Source organism: Tenrec ecaudatus, chromosome 12 (assembly GCF_050624435.1).
Source record: "Tenrec ecaudatus isolate mTenEca1 chromosome 12, mTenEca1.hap1, whole genome shotgun sequence".
NCBI classification, from domain to species: Eukaryota; Metazoa; Chordata; class Mammalia; order Afrosoricida; family Tenrecidae; genus Tenrec; species Tenrec ecaudatus.
The window spans coordinates 72,895,975-72,917,534 of record NC_134541.1 but is presented as its reverse complement, the minus strand read 5'-3'; positions in this window follow the sequence as shown (position 1 = coordinate 72,917,534).

Below are 21,560 nucleotides of genomic sequence, written 5' to 3'. Positions count from 1 at the left end.
GCCTGCCTACCTGCCTGCCTGCCTGCCTGCCTGCCTGCCTGCGACAATGCCTGCCTGCCTGCCTGCCTGCCTGCGACAATGCCTGCCTGCCTGCCTGCCTGCCTGCGAGAATGCCTGCGAGAATGCCTGCCTGCCTGCCTGCCTGCGACAATGCCTGCGACAATGCCTGCCTGCCTGCCTGCGACAATGCCTGCGACAATGCCTGCCTGCCTGCCTGCGACAATGCCTGCGACAATGCCTGCCTGCCTGCCTGCGACAATGCCTGCCTGCCTGCCTGCCTGCCTACCTGCCTGCCTACCTGCCTGCGAGAATTCCTGCCTGCCTACCTGCCTGCGAGAATACCTACCTGCCTGACTTCCTGCGAGAATGCCTGCCTACCTGCGAGAATGCCTGCTGCCTGCCTGCCTGCCTGCCTGCCTGCGAGAATGCTTGCCTGCCTACCTGCCTGCCTACCTGCCTGCCTACCTGCCTGCCTGCCTACCTGCCTGCCTGCCTACCTGCCTGCCTGCCTACTTGCCTGCCGGCCTACCTGCCTGCTACCTGCCTGCTACCTGCCTGCTAACTGCCGGCTACCTGCCTGCGAGAATGCCTGCCTGCGAGAATGCCTGCCTGCGAGAATGCCTGCCTGCCTGCATTCCTGCTAGAATGCCTGCCTGCCTGCCTGCCTCCCTGCCTGCCTGCCTGCCTGCCTACCTGTCTTCCTGCGAGAATGCCTGCCTGCGAGAATGCCTGCCTGCCTGCCTGCCTGCCAGTCTGCGAGAATGCCTGCGTGCGTGCCTGCCTGCCTGCCTGCCTGCCTGTGACAATGCCTGCCTGCCTGCCTGACTGCCTGCCTGCCTGCGACAATGCCTGCCTGCCTGCCTGCCTGCGAAAATGCCTGCCTGCCTGCCTGCCTGCGAAAATGCCTGCCTGCCTGCCTGCCTGCCTGCCTGCCTGCGACAAAGCCTGCCTTCCTGCCTGCCTGCCTACCTGCCTGCCTGCCTACCTGCCTGCCTGCCTACCTGCCTACCTACCTGCCTGCTACCTGCCTGCTACCTGCCTGCTACCTGCCTGCTACCTGCCTGCTACCTGCCTGCTACCTGCCTGCGAGAATGCCTGCCTGCCTGCATTCCTGCTAGAATGCCTGCCTGCCTGCCTCCCTGCCTGCCTGCCTGCCTGCCTGTCTTCCTGCGAGAATGCCTGCCTGCGAGAATGCCTGCCTGCCTGCCTGCCTGCCAGTCTGCGAGAATGCCTGCGTGCCTGCCTGCCTGCCTGCCTGCCTGCCTGCGACAATGCCTGCCTGCCTGCCTGCCTGCCTGCGAAAATGCCTGCCTGCCTGCTTCCCTGCCTGCGACAATGCCTGCCTGCCTGCCTGCCTGCCACAATGCCTGCCTGCTTGCCTGCTTGCCTGCCTGCCTGCCTGCAACAAAGCCTGCCTTCCTGCCTGCCTGCCTGCCTGCCTGCCTGCCTGCCTGCCTGCCTGCGACAATGCCTGCCTGCCTGCCAGCCTGCCTGCCTGCCTGCCTGCCTGCCTGCCTGCCTGCGACAATGCCTGCCTGCCTGCCTGCCTGCCTGCCTGCGACAATGCCTGCCTGCCTGCCTGCCTGCCTGCCTGCGACAATGCCTGCCTGCCTGCCTGGGAGAATGCCTGCCTGCCTGCCTGCCTGCCTGCCTGCCTGACTGCGAGAATGCCTGCCTACCAGCCTGCCTGCCTGCCTGCCTGCCTGCCTGCGAGAATGCCTGCCTGCCTGCCTGCCTGCCTGCCTGCCTGCCTGCGAGAATGCCTGCCTGCCTGCCTGCCTGCCTGCGAGAATGCCTGCCTGCCTGCCTGCCTGCGACAATGCCTGCCTGCCTGCCTGCCTGCCTGCCTGCCTGCCTGCGACAATGCCTGCCTGCCTGCCTCCCTGCCTGCCTGCCTGCGACAATGCCTGCCTGCCTGCCTGCCTGCCTGCCTGCCTGCGACAATGCCTGCCTGCCTGCCTGCCTGCCTGCCTGCCTGCCTGCCTGCCTGCCTGCCTGCGACAATGCCTGCCTGCCTGCCTGCCTGCCTGCGACAATGCCTGCCTGCCTGCCTGCCTGCCTGCGAGAATGCCTGCGAGAATGCCTGCCTGCCTGCCTGCCTGCGACAATGCCTGCGACAATGCCTGCCTGCCTGCCTGCGACAATGCCTGCGACAATGCCTGCCTGCCTGCCTGCGACAATGCCTGCGACAATGCCTGCCTGCCTGCCTGCGACAATGCCTGCCTGCCTGCCTGCCTGCCTACCTGCCTGCCTACCTGCCTGCGAGAATTCCTGCCTGCCTACCTGCCTGCGAAAATACCTACCTGCCTGCCTTCCTGCGAGAATGCCTGCCTACCTGCGAGAATGCCTGCTGCCTGCCTGCCTGCCTGCCTGCCTGCGAGAATGCTTGCCTGCCTACCTGCCTGCCTACCTGCCTGCCTACCTGCCTGCCTGCCTACCTGCCTGCCTGCCTACCTGCCTGCCTGCCTACTTGCCTGCCGGCCTACCTGCCTACCTACCTGCCTGCTACCTGCCTGCTACCTGCCTGCTAACTGCCGGCTACCTGCCTGCGAGAATGCCTGCCTGCGAGAATGCCTGCCTGCGAGAATGCCTGCCTGCCTGCATTCCTGCTAGAATGCCTGCCTGCCTGCCTGCCTCCCTGCCTGCCTGCCTGCCTGCCTACCTGTCTTCCTGCGAGAATGCCTGCCTGCGAGAATGCCTGCCTGCCTGCCTGCCTGCCAGTCTGCGAGAATGCCTGCGTGCGTGCCTGCCTGCCTGCCTGCCTGCCTGTGACAATGCCTGCCTGCCTGCCTGACTGCCTGCCTGCCTGCGACAATGCCTGCCTGCCTGCCTGCCTGCGAAAATGCCTGCCTGCCTGCCTGCCTGCCTGCCTGCCTGCGACAAAGCCTGCCTTCCTGCCTGCCTGCCTACCTGCCTGCCTGCCTACCTGCCTGCCTGCCTACCTGCCTACCTACCTGCCTGCTACCTGCCTGCTACCTGCCTGCTACCTGCCTGCTACCTGCCTGCTACCTGCCTGCTACCTGCCTGCGAGAATGCCTGCCTGCCTGCATTCCTGCTAGAATGCCTGCCTGCCTGCCTCCCTGCCTGCCTGCCTGCCTGCCTGTCTTCCTGCGAGAATGCCTGCCTGCGAGAATGCCTGCCTGCCTGCCTGCCTGCCAGTCTGCGAGAATGCCTGCGTGCCTGCCTGCCTGCCTGCCTGCCTGCCTGCGACAATGCCTGCCTGCCTGCCTGCCTGCCTGCCTGCCTGCCTGCGACAATGCCTGCCTGCCTGCTTGCCTGCCTGCGACAATGCCTGCCTGCCTGCCTGCCTGCCACAATGCCTGCCTGCTTGCCTGCTTGCCTGCCTGCCTGCCTGCAACAAAGCCTGCCTTCCTGCCTGCCTGCCTGCCTGCCTGCCTGCCTGCCTGCCTGCCTGCGACAATGCCTGCCTGCCTGCCTGCCTGCCTGCCTGCCTGCCTGCCTGCCTGCCTGCGACAATGCCTGCCTGCCTGCCTGCCTGCCTGCCTGCGACAATGCCTGCCTGCCTGCCTGCCTGCCTGCCTGCGACAATGCCTGCCTGCCTGCCTGGGAGAATGCCTGCCTGCCTGCCTGCCTGCCTGCCTGCCTGACTGCGAGAATGCCTGCCTACCTGCCTGCCTGCCTGCCTGCCTGCGAGAATGCCTGCCTGCCTGCCTGCCTGCCTGCCTGCCTGCCTGCGAGAATGCCTGCCTGCCTGCCTGCCTGCCTGCGAGAATGCCTGCCTGCCTGCCTGCCTGCGACAATGCCTGCCTGCCTGCCTGCCTGCCTGCCTGCCTGCCTGCCTGCGACAATGCCTGCCTGCCTGCCTCCCTGCCTGCCTGCCTGCGACAATGCCTGCCTGCCTGCCTGCCTGCCTGCCTGCCTGCGACAATGCCTGCCTGCCTGCCTGCCTGCCTGGCTGCCTGCGACAATGCCTGCCTGCCTGCCTGCCTGCGAGAATGCTTGCCTGCCTACCTGCCTGCCTACTTGCCTGCCTGCCTACCTGCCTACCTACCTGCCTGCTACCTGCCTGCTACCTGCCTGCTAACTGCCTGCTACCTGCCTGCTACCTACCTGCTACCTGCCTGCTACCTGCCTGCTACCTGCCTGCTACCTGCCTGCGAGAATGCCTGCCTGCCTGCCTTCCTGCTACAATGCCTGCCTGCCTGCCTGCCTGCCTGCCTGTCTTCCTGCGAGAATGCCTGCCTGCGAGAATGCCTGCCTGCCTGCCTGCCTGCCAGTCTGCGAGAATGCCTGCGTGCCTGCCTGCCTGCCTGCCTGCGACAATGCCTGCCTGCCTGCCTGCCTGCCTGCCTGCCTGCCTGCCTGCGACAATGCCTGCCTGCCTGCCTGCCTGCCTGCCTGCGACAATGCCTGCCTGCCTGCCTGCCTGCCTGCCTGCCTGCGACAAAGCCTGCCTTCCTGCCTGCCTGCCTACCTGCCTGCCTGCCTACCTGCCTGCCTGCCTACCTGCCTACCTACCTGCCTCCTACCTGCCTGCTACCTGCCTGCTACCTGCTTGCTACCTGCCTGCTACCTGCCTGCGAGAATGCCTACCTGCCTGCATTCCTGCTAGAATGCCTGTCTGCCTGCGTGCCTGCCTGCCTGCCTGTCTTCCTGCGAGAATGCCTGCCTGCGAGAATGCCTGCCTGCCTGCCTGCCTGCCAGTCTGCGAGAATGCCTGCGTGCCTGCCTGCCTGCCTGCCTGCCTGCGACAATGCCTGCCTGCCTGCCAGCCTGCCTGCCTGCCTGCCTGCCTGCGAGAATGCCTGCCTGCCTGCCTGCCTGCCTGCGAGAATGCCTGCCTGCCTGCCTGCGACAATGCCTGCCTGCCTGCCTGCCTGCCTGCCTGCCTGCCTGCCTGCGACAATGCCTGCCTGCCTGCCTCCCTGCCTGCTTGCCTGCGACAATGCCTGCCTGCCTGCCTGCCTGCCTGCCTGCCTGCGACAATGCCTGCCTGCCTGCCTGCCTGCCTGGCTGCCTGCGACAATGCCTGCCTGCCTGCCTGCCTGCGAGAATGCTTGCCTGCCTACCTGCCTGCCTACTTGCCTGCCTACCTGCCTGCCTGCCTACCTGCCTGCCTGCCTACCTGCCTGCCTGCCTACCTGCCTACCTACCTGCCTGCTACCTGCCTGCTACCTGCCTGCTAACTGCCTGCTACCTGCCTGCTACCTACCTGCTACCTGCCTGCTACCTGCCTGCTACCTGCCTGCTACCTGCCTGCTACCTGCCTGCGAGAATGCCTGCCTGCCTGCCTTCCTGCTACAATGCCTGCCTGCCTGCCTGCCTGCCTGCCTGTCTTCCTGCGAGAATGCCTGCCTGCGAGAATGCCTGCCTGCCTGCCTGCCTGCCAGTCTGCGAGAATGCCTGCGTGCCTGCCTGCCTGCCTGCCTGCCTGCCTGCCTGCCTGCCTGCGACAATGCCTGCCTGCCTGCCTGCCTGCCTGCCTGCGAAAATGCCTGCCTGCCTGCTTGCCTGCCTGCGACAATGCCTGCCTGCCTGCCTGCCTGCCACAATGCCTGCCTGCTTGCCTGCTTGCCTGCCTGCCTGCCTGCAACAAAGCCTGCCTTCCTGCCTGCCTGCCTGCCTGCCTGCCTGCCTGCCTGCCTGCCTGCCTGCCTGCCTGCGACAATGCCTGCCTGCCTGCCAGCCTGCCTGCCTGCCTGCCTGCCTGCCTGCCTGCCTGCGACAATGCCTGCCTGCCTGCCTGCCTGCCTGCCTGCGACAATGCCTGCCTGCCTGCCTGCCTGCCTGCCTGCGACAATGCCTGCCTGCCTGCCTGGGAGAATGCCTGCCTGCCTGCCTGCCTGCCTGCCTGCCTGACTGCGAGAATGCCTGCCTACCTGCCTGCCTGCCTGCCTGCCTGCCTGCCTGCGAGAATGCCTGCCTGCCTGCCTGCCTGCCTGGCTGCCTGCCTGCCTGCCTGCGAGAATGCCTGCCTGCCTGCCTGCCTGCCTGCGAGAATGCCTGCCTGCCTGCCTGCCTGCGACAATGCCTGCCTGCCTGCCTGCCTGCCTGCCTGCCTGCCTGCGACAATGCCTGCCTGCCTGCCTCCCTGCCTGCCTGCCTGCGACAATGCCTGCCTGCCTGCCTGCCTGCCTGCCTGCCTGCGACAATGCCTGCCTGCCTGCCTCCCTGCCTGCCTGCCTGCCTGCCTGCCTGCCTGCCTGCGACAATGCCTGCCTGCCTGCCTGCCTGCCTGCGACAATGCCTGCCTGCCTGCCTGCCTGCCTGCGAGAATGCCTGCGAGAATGCCTGCCTGCCTGCCTGCCTGCGACAATGCCTGCGACAATGCCTGCCTGCCTGCCTGCGACAATGCCTGCCTGCCTGCCTGCCTGCCTACCTGCCTGCCTACCTGCCTGCGAGAATTCCTGCCTGCCTACCTGCCTGCGAAAATACCTACCTGCCTGCCTTCCTGCGAGAATGCCTGCCTACCTGCGAGAATGCCTGCTGCCTGCCTGCCTGCCTGCCTGCCTGCGAGAATGCTTGCCTGCCTACCTGCCTGCCTACCTGCCTGCCTACCTGCCTGCCTGCCTACCTGCCTGCCTGCCTACCTGCCTGCCTGCCTACTTGCCTGCCGGCCTACCTGCCTACCTACCTGCCTGCTACCTGCCTGCTACCTGCCTGCTAACTGCCGGCTACCTGCCTGCGAGAATGCCTGCCTGCGAGAATGCCTGCCTGCGAGAATGCCTGCCTGCCTGCATTCCTGCTAGAATGCCTGCCTGCCTGCCTGCCTCCCTGCCTGCCTGCCTGCCTGCCTACCTGTCTTCCTGCGAGAATGCCTGCCTGCGAGAATGCCTGCCTGCCTGCCTGCCTGCCAGTCTGCGAGAATGCCTGCGTGCGTGCCTGCCTGCCTGCCTGCCTGCCTGTGACAATGCCTGCCTGCCTGCCTGACTGCCTGCCTGCCTGCGACAATGCCTGCCTGCCTGCCTGCCTGCGACAATGCCTGCCTGCCTGCCAGCCTGCCTGCCTGCCTGCCTGCCTGCGAGAATGCCTGCCTGCCTGCCTGCCTGCCTGCGAGAATGCCTGCCTGCCTGCCTGCGACAATGCCTGCCTGCCTGCCTGCCTGCCTGCCTGCCTGCCTGCCTGCGACAATGCCTGCCTGCCTGCCTCCCTGCCTGCCTGCCTGCGACAATGCCTGCCTGCCTGCCTGCCTGCCTGCCTGCCTGCGACAATGCCTGCCTGCCTGGCTGCCTGCCTGGCTGCCTGCGACAATGCCTGCCTGCCTGCCTGCCTGCGAGAATGCTTGCCTGCCTACCTGCCTGCCTACTTGCCTGCCTACCTGCCTGCCTGCCTACCTGCCTGCCTGCCTACCTGCCTGCCTGCCTACCTGCCTACCTACCTGCCTGCTACCTGCCTGCTACCTGCCTGCTAACTGCCTGCTACCTGCCTGCTACCTACCTGCTACCTGCCTGCTACCTGCCTGCTACCTGCCTGCTACCTGCCTGCTACCTGCCTGCGAGAATGCCTGCCTGCCTGCCTTCCTGCTACAATGCCTGCCTGCCTGCCTGCCTGCCTGCCTGTCTTCCTGCGAGAATGCCTGCCTGCGAGAATGCCTGCCTGCCTGCCTGCCTGCCAGTCTGCGAGAATGCCTGCGTGCCTGCCTGCCTGCCTGCCTGCCTGCCTGCCTGCCTGCCTGCGACAATGCCTGCCTGCCTGCCTGCCTGCCTGCCTGCGAAAATGCCTGCCTGCCTGCTTGCCTGCCTGCGACAATGCCTGCCTGCCTGCCTGCCTGCCACAATGCCTGCCTGCTTGCCTGCTTGCCTGCCTGCCTGCCTGCAACAAAGCCTGCCTTCCTGCCTGCCTGCCTGCCTGCCTGCCTGCCTGCCTGCCTGCCTGCGACAATGCCTGCCTGCCTGCCAGCCTGCCTGCCTGCCTGCCTGCCTGCCTGCCTGCCTGCGACAATGCCTGCCTGCCTGCCTGCCTGCCTGCCTGCCTGCGACAATGCCTGCCTGCCTGCCTGCCTGCCTGCCTGCGACAATGCCTGCCTGCCTGCCTGGGAGAATGCCTGCCTGCCTGCCTGCCTGCCTGCCTGCCTGACTGCGAGAATGCCTGCCTACCTGCCTGCCTGCCTGCCTGCCTGCCTGCCTGCGAGAATGCCTGCCTGCCTGCCTGCCTGCCTGGCTGCCTGCCTGCCTGCCTGCGAGAATGCCTGCCTGCCTGCCTGCCTGCCTGCGAGAATGCCTGCCTGCCTGCCTGCCTGCGACAATGCCTGCCTGCCTGCCTGCCTGCCTGCCTGCCTGCCTGCGACAATGCCTGCCTGCCTGCCTCCCTGCCTGCCTGCCTGCGACAATGCCTGCCTGCCTGCCTGCCTGCCTGCCTGCCTGCGACAATGCCTGCCTGCCTGCCTCCCTGCCTGCCTGCCTGCCTGCCTGCCTGCCTGCGACAATGCCTGCCTGCCTGCCTGCCTGCCTGCGACAATGCCTGCCTGCCTGCCTGCCTGCCTGCGAGAATGCCTGCGAGAATGCCTGCCTGCCTGCCTGCCTGCGACAATGCCTGCGACAATGCCTGCCTGCCTGCGACAATGCCTGCCTGCCTGCCTGCCTGCCTACCTGCCTGCCTACCTGCCTGCGAGAATTCCTGCCTGCCTACCTGCCTGCGAAAATACCTACCTGCCTGCCTTCCTGCGAGAATGCCTGCCTACCTGCGAGAATGCCTGCTGCCTGCCTGCCTGCCTGCCTGCCTGCGAGAATGCTTGCCTGCCTACCTGCCTGCCTACCTGCCTGCCTACCTGCCTGCCTGCCTACCTGCCTGCCTGCCTACCTGCCTGCCTGCCTACTTGCCTGCCGGCCTACCTGCCTACCTACCTGCCTGCTACCTGCCTGCTACCTGCCTGCTAACTGCCGGCTACCTGCCTGCGAGAATGCCTGCCTGCGAGAATGCCTGCCTGCGAGAATGCCTGCCTGCCTGCATTCCTGCTAGAATGCCTGCCTGCCTGCCTGCCTCCCTGCCTGCCTGCCTGCCTGCCTACCTGTCTTCCTGCGAGAATGCCTGCCTGCGAGAATGCCTGCCGGCCTGCCTGCCTGCCAGTCTGCGAGAATGCCTGCGTGCGTGCCTGCCTGCCTGCCTGCCTGCCTGTGACAATGCCTGCCTGCCTGCCTGACTGCCTGCCTGCCTGCGACAATGCCTGCCTGCCTGCCTGCCTGCGAAAATGCCTGCCTGCCTGCCTGCCTGCCTGCCTGCGACAAAGCCTGCCTTCCTGCCTGCCTGCCTACCTGCCTGCCTGCCTACCTGCCTGCCTGCCTACCTGCCTACCTACCTGCCTGCTACCTGCCTGCTACCTGCCTGCTACCTGCCTGCTACCTGCCTGCTACCTGCCTGCTACCTGCCTGCGAGAATGCCTGCCTGCCTGCATTCCTGCTAGAATGCCTGCCTGCCTGCCTCCCTGCCTGCCTGCCTGCCTGCCTGTCTTCCTGCGAGAATGCCTGCCTGCGAGAATGCCTGCCTGCCTGCCTGCCTGCCAGTCTGCGAGAATGCCTGCGTGCCTGCCTGCCTGCCTGCCTGCCTGCCTGCGACAATGCCTGCCTGCCTGCCTGCCTGCCTGCCTGCCTGCGACAATGCCTGCCTGCCTGCTTGCCTGCCTGCGACAATGCCTGCCTGCCTGCCTGCCTGCCACAATGCCTGCCTGCTTGCCTGCTTGCCTGCCTGCCTGCCTGCAACAAAGCCTGCCTTCCTGCCTGCCTGCCTGCCTGCCTGCCTGCCTGCCTGCCTGCCTGCGACAATGCCTGCCTGCCTGCCAGCCTGCCTGCCTGCCTGCCTGCCTGCCTGCCTGCCTGCGACAATGCCTGCCTGCCTGCCTGCCTGCCTGCCTGCGACAATGCCTGCCTGCCTGCCTGCCTGCCTGCCTGCGACAATGCCTGCCTGCCTGCCTGGGAGAATGCCTGCCTGCCTGCCTGCCTGCCTGACTGCGAGAATGCCTGCCTACCTGCCTGCCTGCCTGCCTGCCTGCGAGAATGCCTGCCTGCCTGCCTGCCTGCCTGCCTGCCTGCCTGCCTGCCTGCCTGCGAGAATGCCTGCCTGCCTGCCTGCCTGCCTGCGAGAATGCCTGCCTGCCTGCCTGCCTGCGACAATGCCTGCCTGCCTGCCTGCCTGCCTGCCTGCCTGCCTGCCTGCGACAATGCCTGCCTGCCTGCCTCCCTGCCTGCCTGCCTGCGACAATGCCTGCCTGCCTGCCTGCCTGCCTGCGACAATGCCTGCCTGCCTGCCTGCCTGCCTGGCTGCCTGCGACAATGCCTGCCTGTCTGCCTGCCTGCGAGAATGCTTGCCTGCCTACCTGCCTGCCTACTTGCCTGCCTGCCTACCTGCCTACCTACCTGCCTGCTACCTGCCTGCTACCTACCTGCTACCTGCCTGCTACCTGCCTGCTACCTGCCTGCTACCTGCCTGCGAGAATGCCTGCCTGCCTGCCTTCCTGCTACAATGCCTGCCTGCCTGCCTGCCTGCCTGCCTGTCTTCCTGCGAGAATGCCTGCCTGCGAGAATGCCTGCCTGCCTGCCTGCCTGCCAGTCTGCGAGAATGCCTGCGTGCCTGCCTGCCTGCCTGCCTGCGACAATGCCTGCCTGCCTGCCTGCCTGCCTGCCTGCCTGCGACAATGCCTGCCTGCCTGCCTGCCTGCCTGCCTGCGACAATGCCTGCCTGCCTGCCTGCCTGCCTGCCTGCGACAAAGCCTGCCTTGCTGCCTGCCTGCCTACCTGCCTGCCTGCCTACCTGCCTGCCTGCCTACCTGCCTACCTACCTGCCTCCTACCTGCCTGCTACCTGCCTGCTACCTGCTTGCTACCTGCCTGCTACCTGCCTGCGAGAATGCCTACCTGCCTGCATTCCTGCTAGAATGCCTGTCTGCCTGCGTGCCTGCCTGCCTGCCTGTCTTCCTGCGAGAATGCCTGCCTGCGAGAATGCCTGCCTGCCTGCCTGCCTGCCAGTCTGCGAGAATGCCTGCGTGCCTGCCTGCCTGCCTGCCTGCCTGCGACAATGCCTGCCTGCCTGTCAGCCTGCCTGCCTGCCTGCCTGCCTGCGAGAATGCCTGCCTGCCTGCCTGCCTGCCTGCGAGAATGCCTGCCTGCCTGCCTGCGACAATGCCTGCCTGCCTGCCTGCCTGCCTGCCTGCCTGCCTGCCTGCCTGCGACAATGCCTGCCTGCCTGCCTCCCTGCCTGCCTGCCTGCGACAATGCCTGCCTGCCTGCCTGCCTGCCTGCCTGCCTGCGACAATGCCTGCCTGCCTGCCTGCCTGCCTGGCTGCCTGCGACAATGCCTGCCTGCCTGCCTGTGAGAATGCTTGCCTGCCTACCTGCCTGCCTACTTGCCTGCCTACCTGCCTGCCTGCCTACCTGCCTGCCTGCCTACCTGCCTGCCTGCCTACCTGCCTACCTACCTGCCTGCTACCTGCCTGCTACCTGCCTGCTAACTGCCTGCTACCTGCCTGCTACCTACCTGCTACCTGCCTGCTACCTGCCTGCTACCTGCCTGCTACCTGCCTGCTACCTGCCTGCGAGAATGCCTGCCTGCCTGCCTTCCTGCTACAATGCCTGCCTGCCTGCCTGCCTGCCTGCCTGTCTTCCTGCGAGAATGCCTGCCTGCGAGAATGCCTGCCTGCCTGCCTGCCTGCCAGTCTGCGAGAATGCCTGCGTGCCTGCCTGCCTGCCTGCCTGCCTGCCTGCCTGCCTGCCTGCGACAATGCCTGCCTGCCTGCCTGCCTGCCTGCCTGCGAAAATGCCTGCCTGCCTGCTTGCCTGCCTGCGACAATGCCTGCCTGCCTGCCTGCCTGCCACAATGCCTGCCTGCTTGCCTGCTTGCCTGCCTGCCTGCCTGCAACAAAGCCAGCCTTCCTGCCTGCCTGCCTGCCTGCCTGCCTGCCTGCCTGCGACAATGCCTGCCTGCCTGCCAGCCTGCCTGCCTGCCTGCCTGCCTGCCTGCCTGCCTGCGACAATGCCTGCCTGCCTGCCTGCCTGCCTGCCTGCGACAATGCCTGCCTGCCTGCCTGCCTGCCTGCCTGCGACAATGCCTGCCTGCCTGCCTGGGAGAATGCCTGCCTGCCTGCCTGCCTGCCTGCCTGCCTGACTGCGAGAATGCCTGCCTACCTGCCTGCCTGCCTGCCTGCCTGCCTGCCTGCCTGCGAGAATGCCTGCCTGCCTGCCTGCCTGCCTGGCTGCCTGCCTGCCTGCCTGCGAGAATGCCTGCCTGCCTGCCTGCCTGCCTGCGAGAATGCCTGCCTGCCTGCCTGCCTGCGACAATGCCTGCCTGCCTGCCTGCCTGCCTGCCTGCCTGCCTGCCTGCGACAATTCCTGCCTGCCTGCCTCCCTGCCTGCCTGCCTGCGACAATGCCTGCCTGCCTGCCTGCCTGCCTGCCTGCCTGCGACAATGCCTGCCTGCCTGCCTGCCTGCCTGCCTGCCTGCCTGCCTGCGACAATGCCTGCCTGCCTGCCTGCCTGCCTGCGACAATGCCTGCCTGCCTGCCTGCCTGCCTGCGAGAATGCCTGCGAGAATGCCTGCCTGCCTGCCTGCCTGCGACAATGCCTGCGACAATGCCTGCCTGCCTGCCTGCGACAATGCCTGCGACAATGCCTGCCTGCCTGCCTGCGACAATGCCTGCGACAATGCCTGCCTGCCTGCCTGCGACAATGCCTGCCTGCCTGCCTGCCTGCCTACCTGCCTGCCTACCTGCCTGCGAGAATTCCTGCCTGCCTACCTGCCTGCGAAAATACCTACCTGCCTGCCTTCCTGCGAGAATGCCTGCCTACCTGCGAGAATGCCTGCTGCCTGCCTGCCTGCCTGCCTGCCTGCGAGAATGCTTGCCTGCCTACCTGCCTGCCTACCTGCCTGCCTACCTGCCTGCCTGCCTACCTGCCTGCCTGCCTACCTGCCTGCCTGCCTACTTGCCTGCCGGCCTACCTGCCTACCTACCTGCCTGCTACCTGCCTGCTACCTGCCTGCTAACTGCCGGCTACCTGCCTGCGAGAATGCCTGCCTGCGAGAATGCCTGCCTGCGAGAATGCCTGCCTGCCTGCATTCCTGCTAGAATGCCTGCCTGCCTGCCTGCCTCCCTGCCTGCCTGCCTGCCTGCCTACCTGTCTTCCTGCGAGAATGCCTGCCTGCGAGAATGCCTGCCTGCCTGCCTGCCAGTCTGCGAGAATGCCTGCGTGCGTGCCTGCCTGCCTGCCTGCCTGCCTGTGACAATGCCTGCCTGCCTGCCTGACTGCCTGCCTGCCTGCGACAATGCCTGCCTGCCTGCCTGCCTGCGAAAATGCCTGCCTGCCTGCCTGCCTGCGAAAATGCCTGCCTGCCTGCCTGCCTGCCTGCCTGCCTGCGACAAAGCCTGCCTTCCTGCCTGCCTGCCTTCCTGCCTGCCTGCCTACCTGCCTGCCTGCCTACCTGCCTACCTACCTGCCTGCTACCTGCCTGCTACCTGCCTGCTACCTGCCTGCTACCTGCCTGCTACCTGCCTGCTACCTGCCTGCGAGAATGCCTGCCTGCCTGCATTCCTGCTAGAATGCCTGCCTGCCTGCCTCCCTGCCTGCCTGCCTGCCTGCCTGTCTTCCTGCGAGAATGCCTGCCTGCGAGAATGCCTGCCTGCCTGCCTGCCTGCCAGTCTGCGAGAATGCCTGCGTGCCTGCCTGCCTGCCTGCCTGCCTGCCTGCGACAATGCCTGCCTGCCTGCCTGCCTGCCTGCCTGCGACAATGCCTGCCTGCCTGCCTGCCTGCCACAATGCCTGCCTGCTTGCCTGCTTGCCTGCCTGCCTGCCTGCAACAAAGCCTGCCTTCCTGCCTGCCTGCCTGCCTGCCTGCCTGCCTGCCTGCCTGCCTGCGACAATGCCTGCCTGCCTGCCAGCCTGCCTGCCTGCATGCCTGCCTGCCTGCCTGCCTGCGACAATGCCTGCCTGCCTGCCTGCCTGCCTGCCTGCGACAATGCCTGCCTGCCTGCCTGCCTGCCTGCCTGCGACAATGCCTGCCTGCCTGCCTGGGAGAATGCCTGCCTGCCTGCCTGCCTGCCTGCCTGCCTGACTGCGAGAATGCCTGCCTACCTGCCTGCCTGCCTGCCTGCCTGCGAGAATGCCTGCCTGCCTGCCTGCTTGCCTGCCTGCCTGCCTGCCTGCGAGAATGCCTGCCTGCCTGCCTGCCTGCCTGCGAGAATGCCTGCCTGCCTGCCTGCCTGCGACAATGCCTGCCTGCCTGCCTGCCTGCCTGCCTGCCTGCCTGCGACAATGCCTGCCTGCCTGCCTCCCTGCCTGCCTGCCTGCGACAATGCCTGCCTGCCTGCCTGCCTGCCTGCCTGCCTGCGACAATGCCTGCCTGCCTGCCTGCCTGCCTGGCTGCCTGCGACAATGCCTGCCTGCCTGCCTGACTGCGAGAATGCTTGCCTGCCTACCTGCCTGCCTACTTGCCTGCCTGCCTACCTGCCTACCTACCTGCCTGCTACCTGCCTGCTACCTGCCTGCTAACTGCCTGCTACCTGCCTGCTACCTACCTGCTACCTGCCTGCTACCTGCCTGCTACCTGCCTGCTACCTGCCTGCGAGAATGCCTGCCTGCCTGCCTTCCTGCTACAATGCCTGCCTGCCTGCCTGCCTGCCTGCCTGTCTTCCTGCGAGAATGCCTGCCTGCGAGAATGCCTGCCTGCCTGCCTGCCTGCCAGTCTGCGAGAATGCCTGCGTGCCTGCCTGCCTGCCTGCCTGCGACAATGCCTGCCTGCCTGCCTGCCTGCCTGCCTGCCTGCGACAATGCCTGCCTGCCTGCCTGCCTGCCTGCGACAATGCCTGCCTGCCTGCCTGCCTGCCTGCCTGCCTGCGACAAAGCCTGCCTTCCTGCCTGCCTGCCTACCTGCCTGCCTGCCTACCTGCCTGCCTGCCTACCTGCCTACCTACCTGCCTCCTACCTGCCTGCTACCTGCCTGCTACCTGCTTGCTACCTGCCTGCTACCTGCCTGCGAGAATGCCTACCTGCCTGCATTCCTGCTAGAATGCCTGTCTGCCTGCGTGCCTGCCTGCCTGCCTGTCTTCCTGCGAGAATGCCTGCCTGCGAGAATGCCTGCCTGCCTGCCTGCCTGCCAGTCTGCGAGAATGCCTGCGTGCCTGCCTGCCTGCCTGCCTGCCTGCGACAATGCCTGCCTGCCTGCCAGCCTGCCTGCCTGCCTGCCTGCCTGCGAGAATGCCTGCCTGCCTGCCTGCCTGCCTGCGAGAATGCCTGCCTGCCTGCCTGCGACAATGCCTGCCTGCCTGCCTGCCTGCCTGCCTGCCTGCCTGCCTGCGACAATGCCTGCCTGCCTGCCTCCCTGCCTGCCTGCCTGCGACAATGCCTGCCTGCCTGCCTGCCTGCCTGCCTGCCTGCGACAATGCCTGCCTGCCTGCCTGCCTGCCTGGCTGCCTGCGACAATGCCTGCCTGCCTGCCTGCCTGCGAGAATGCTTGCCTGCCTACCTGCCTGCCTACTTGCCTGCCTACCTGCCTGCCTGCCTACCTGCCTGCCTGCCTACCTGCCTGCCTGCCTACCTGCCTACCTACCTGCCTGCTACCTGCCTGCTACCTGCCTGCTAACTGCCTGCTACCTGCCTGCTACCTACCTGCTACCTGCCTGCTACCTGCCTGCTACCTGCCTGCTACCTGCCTGCTACCTGCCTGCGAGAATGCCTGCCTGCCTGCCTTCCTGCTACAATGCCTGCCTGCCTGCCTGCCTGCCTGCCTGTCTTCCTGCGAGAATGCCTGCCTGCGAGAATGCCTGCCTGCCTGCCTGCCTGCCAGTCTGCGAGAATGCCTGCGTGCCTGCCTGCCTGCCTGCCTGCCTGCCTGCCTGCCTGCCTGCCTGCGACAATGCCTGCCTGCCTGCCTGCCTGCCTGCCTGCGACAATGCCTGCCTGACTGCCTGCCTGCCTGCCTGCGACAATGCCTGCCTGCCTGCCTGCCTGCCTGCCTGCGACAAAGCCTGCCTTCCTGCCTGCCTGCCTACCTGCCTGCCTGCCTACCTGCCTGCCTGCCTACCTGCCTACCTACCTGCCTCCTACCTGCCTGCTACCTGCCTGCTACCTGCCTGCTACCTGCCTGCTACCTGCCTGCGAGAATGCCTACCTGCCTGCATTCCTGCTAGAATGCCTGTCTGCCTGCGTGCCTGCCTGCCTGCCTGTCTTCCTGCGAGAATGCCTGCCTGCGAGAATGCCTGCCTGCCTGCCTGCCTGCCAGTCTGCGAGAATGCCTGCGTGCCTGCCTGCCTGCCTGCCTGCCTGCGACAATGCCTGCCTGCCTGCCAGCCTGCCTGCCTGCCTGCCTGCCTGCCTGCCTGCCTGCCTGCGACAATGCCTGCCTGCCTGCCTGCCTGCGACAATGCCTGCCTGCCTGCGTGGGAGAATGCCTGCCTGCCTGCCTGCCTGCCTGCCTGCCTGCCTACCTGACTGCGAGAATGCCTGCCTGCCTGCCTGCCTGCCTGCCTGCCTGCCTGCGACAATGCCTGCCTGCCTGCCTGCCTGCCTGCCTGCCTGCCACAATGCCTGCCTGCCTGCCTGCCTGCCTGCCTGCGACAATGCCTGCCTGCCTACCTGCCTGCCTGCCTCCCTGCCTGCCTGCCTGCGACAATGCCTGCCTGCCTGCCTCCCTGCCTGCCTGCCTGCGACAATGCCTGCCTGCCTGCCTGCCTGCCTGCCAGCCTGCGAAAATGCCTGCCTGCCTGGCTGCCTGCGACAATGCCTGCCTGCCTGCCTGCGAGAATGCTTGCCTGCCTACCTGCCTGCCTACTTGCCTGCCTACCTGCCTGCCTGCCTACCTGCCTGCCTGCCGACCTGCCTACCTACCTGCCTGCTACCTGCCTGCTACCTGCCTGCTAACTGCCTGCTACCTGCCTGCTACCTACCTGCTACCTGCCTGCTACCTGCCTGCTACCTGCCTGCTACCTGCCTGTGAGAATGCCTGCCTGCCTGCCTTCCTGCTACAATGCCTGCCTGCCTGCCTGCCTGCCTGTCTTCCTGCGAGAATGCCTGCCTGCGAGAATGCCTGCCTGCCTGCCTGCCTGCCAGTCTGCGAGAATGCCTGCGTGCCTGCCTGCCTGCCTGCCTGCCTGCCTGCGACAATGCCTGCCTGCCTGCCTGCCTGCCTGCCTGCCACAATGCCTGCCTGCCTGCCTGCCTGCCTGCCTGCCTGCCTGCGACAATGCCTGCCTGCCTGCCTGCCTGCCTGCCTGCCTGCGACAAAGCCTGCCTTCCTGCCTGCCTGCCTACCTGCCTGCCTGCCTACCTGCCTGCCTGCCTACCTGCCTACCTACCTGCCTGATACCTGCCTGCTACCTGCCTGCTACCTGCCTGCTACCTGCCTGGGAGAATGCCTACCTGCCTGCATTCCTGCTAGAATGCCTGCCTGCCTGCCTGCCTGCCTGCCTGCCTGTCTTCCTGCGAGAATGCCTGCCTGCGAGAATGCCTGCCTGCCTGCCTGCCTGCCAGTCTGCGAGAATGCCTGCGTGCCTGCGTGCCTGCCTGCCTGCCTGCCTGCGACAATGCCTGCCTGCCTGCCTGCCTGCCTGCCTGCCTGCGACAATGCCTGCCTGCCTGCCTGCCTGCCTGCCTGCGACAATGCCTGCCTGCCTGCCTGCCTGCGACAATGCATGCCTGCCTGCCTGCCTGCCTGCCTGCGAGAATGTCTGCCTGCCTACCTGCCTGCCTGCCTGCCTGCCTGCGACAATGCCTGCCTGCCTGCCAGCCTGCCTGCCTGCCTGCCTGCCTGCCTGCCTGCCTGCCTGCCTGCGACAATGCCTGCCTGCCTGCCTGCCTGCCTGCGACAATGCCTGCCTGCCTGCCTGCCTGCCTGCCTGCCTGCCTGCGACAATGCCTGCCTGCCTGCCTGTCTGCCTGCCTGCGAGAATGCCTGCCTGCCTACCTGCCTGCCAGTCTGCGACAATGCCTGCCTGCCTGCCTGCCTGCCTGCCTGCGACAATGCCTGCCTGCCTGCCTGCCTGCCTGCCTGCGACAATGCCTGCCTGCCTGCCTGCCTGCCTGCCTGCGACAATGCCTGCCTGCCTGCCTGCCTGCCTGCCTGCGACAATGCCTGCCTGCCTGCCTGCCTGCGACAATACATGCCTGCCTGCCTGCCTGCCTGCCTGCGAGAATGTCTGCCTGCCTACCTGCCTGCCTGCCTGCCTGCCTGCGACAATGCCTGCCTGCCTGCCAGCCTGCCTGCCTGCCTGCCTGCCTGCCTGCCTGCCTGCCTGCGACAATGCCTGCCTGCCTGCCTGCCTGCGACAATGCCTGCCTGCCTGCGTGGGAGAATGCCTGCCTGCCTGCCTGCCTGCCTGCCTGCCTGCCTGTCTGCGAGAATGCTTGCCTGACTGCCTGCCTGCTTGCCTGCCTGCGAGAATGCCTGCCTGCCTGCCTGCCTGCCTGCGAGAATGCCTGCCTGCCTGCCTGCCTGCCTGCCTTTCTGCCTGCGAGAATGCCTGCCTGCCTGCCTGCCTGCCTGCGAGAATGCCTGCCTGCCTGCCTGCCTGCCTGCGACAATGCCTGCCTGCCTGCCTGCCTGCCTGCCTGCGAGAATGCCTGCCTGCCTGCCTGCCTGCCTGCCTGCCTGCCTGCCTGACTGCCTGCGACAATGCCTGCCTGCCTGCCTGCCTGCGTGCCTGCCTGCCGGCGACAATGCCTGCCTGCGAGAATGCCTGCCTGCCTGCCTGCGACAATGCCTGCCTGCCTGCCTGCCTGCCTGCGACAATGCCTGCCTGCCTGCCTGCCTGCCTGCGACAATGCCTGCCTGCCTGCCTGCCTGCGAGAATGCCTGCGAGAATGCCTGCCTGCCTGCCTGCCTGCCTGCGACAATGCCTGCGACAATGCCTGCCTGCCTGCCTGCGACAATGCCTGCGACAATGCCTGCCTGCCTGCCTGCGACAATGCCTGCGACAATGCCTGCCTGCCTGCCTGCGACAATGCCTGCCTACGAGAATGCCTGCCTGCATGCCTGGAGATTGCCTGCCTGCGAGAATGCCTTCCTGCCTGCCTGCCTGCCTACCTGCCTGCCTACCTGCCTACCTGCCTGCCTGCCTACCTGCCTGCCTGCCTACGTGCCTACCTACCTGCCTGCTACCTGCCTGCTACCTGCCTGCTAACTGCCTGCTACCTGCCTGCTACCTACCTGCTACCTGCCTGCTACCTGCCTGCTACCTGCCTGCTACCTGCCTGCGAGAATGCCTGCCTGCCTGCCTTCCTGCTACAATGCCTGCCTGCCTGCCTGCCTGCCTGCCTGCCTGTCTTCCTGCGAGAATGCCTGCCTGCGAGAATGCCTGCCTGCCTGCCTGCCTGCCAGTCTGCGAGAATGCCTGCGTGCCTGCCTGCCTGCCTGCCTGCCTGCCTGTGACAATGCCTGCCTGCCTGCGACAATGCCTGCCTGCCTGCCTGCCTGCCTGCCTGCGACAATGCCTGCCTGCCTGCCTGCCTGCCTGCCTGCCTGCGACAAAGCCTGCCTTCCTGCCTGCCTGCCTACCTGCCTGCCTGCCTACCTGCCTGCCTGCCTACCTGCCTACCTACCTGCCTCCTACCTGCCTGCTACCTGCCTGCTACCTGCCTGCGAGAATGCCTACCTGCCTGCATTCCTGCTAGAATGCCTGCCTGCCTGCGTGCCTGCCTGCCTGCCTGTCTTCCTGTGAGAATGCCTGCCTGCGAGAATGCCTGCCTGCCTGCCTGCCTGCCAGTCTGCGAGAATGCCTGCGTGCCTGCCTGCCTGCCTGCCTGCCTGCCTGCCTGCGACAATGCCTGCCTGCCTGCCAGCCTGCCTGCCTGCCTGCCTGCCTGCCTGCCTGCCTGCCTGCCTGCGACAATGCCTGCCTGCCTGCCTGCCTGCCTGCGACAATGCCTGCCTGCCTGCCTGGGAGAATGCCTGCCTGCCTGCCTGCCTGCCTGCCTGACTGCAAGAATGCCTGCCTGCCTGCCTGCCTGCCTGCCTGCCTGCCTGCCTGACTGCCTGCCTGCGAGAATGCCTTCCTGCCTGCCTGCCTGCCTGCCTGCGAGAATGCCTGCCTGCCTGCCTGCCTGCGACAATGCCTGCCTGCCTACCTGCCTTCCTGCCTCCCTGCCTGCCTGCCTGCGACAATGCTTGCCTGCCTGCCTCCCTGCCTGCCTGCCTGCGACAATGCCTGCCTGCCTGCCTGCCTGCCAGCCTGCGAAAATGCCTGCCTGCCTGCCTGCCTGCCTGCCTGCGACAATGCCTGCCTGCCTGCCTGCCTGCCTGCCTGCCTGCGAGAATGCTTGCCTGCCTACCTGCCTGCCTACTTGCCTGCCTACCTGCCTGCCTGCCTACCTGCCTGCCTGCCTACCTGCCTACCTACCTGCCTGCTACCTGCCTGCTACCTGCCTGCTACCTGCCTGCTAACTGCCTGCTACCTACCTGCTACCTGCCTGCTACCTGCCTGCTACCTGCCTGCTACCTGCCTGTGAGAATGCCTGCCTGCCTGCCTTCCTGCTACAATGCCTGCCTGCCTGCCTGCCTGCCTGTCTTCCTGCGAGAATGCCTGCCTGCGAGAATGCCTGTCTGCCTGCCAGTCTGCGAGAATGCCTGCGTGCCTGCCTGCCTGCCTGCCTGCCTGCGACAATGCCTGCCTGCCTGCCTGCCTGCCTGCCTGACTGCCACAATGCCTGCCTGCCTGCCACAATGCCTGCCTGCCTGCCTGCCTGCCTGCCTGCGACAATGCCTGCCTGCCTGCCTGCCTGCCTGCCTGCGACAAAGCCTGCCTTCCTGCCTGCCTGCCTACCTGCCTGCCTGCCTACCTGCCTGCCTGCCTACCTGCCTACCTACCTGCCTGCTACCTGCCTGCTACCTGCCTGCTACCTGCCTGCTACCTGCCTGCGAGAATGCCTACCTGCCTGCATTCCTGCTAGAATGCCTGCCTGCCTGCGTGCCTGCCTGCCTGCCTGTCTTCCTGCGAGAATGCCTGCCTGCGAGAATGCCTGCCTGCCTGCCTGCCAGTCTGCGAGAATGCCTGCGTGCCTGCCTGCCTGCCTGCCTGCCTGCCTACGACCATGCCTGCCTGCCTGCCTGCCTGCCTGCGACAATGCCTGCCTGCCTGCCTGCCTGCCTGCCTGCGACAATGCCTGCCGGCCTGCCTTCCTGCGACAATGCATGCCTGCCTGCCTGCCTGCCTGCCTGCCTGCGAGAATGTCTGCCTGCCTGCCTGCCTGCCTGCCTGCCTGCCTGCGACAATGCCTGCCTGCCTGCCAGCCTGCCTGCCTGCCTGCCTGCCTGCCTGCCTGCCTGCCTGCGACAATGCCTGCCTGCCTGCCTGCCTGCCTGCGACAATGCCTGCCTGCCTGCCTGCCTGCCTGCCTGCGACAATGCCTGCCTGTCTGCCTGCCTGCCTGCCTGCCTGTCTGCGAGAATGCCTGCCTGCCTGCCTGCCTGCTTGCCTGCCTGCGAGGATGCCTGCCTGCCTGCGTGCCTGCCTGCGAGAATGCCTGCCTGCCTGCCTGCCTGTCTGCCTGCGAGAATGCCTGCCTGCCTACCTGCCTGCCTGCCTGCCTGCCTGCCTGCGAGAATGCCTGCCTGCCTGCCTGCCTGCCTGCGACAATGCCTGCCTGCCTGCCTGCCTGCCTGCCTGCCTGAGACAATGCCTGCCTGCCT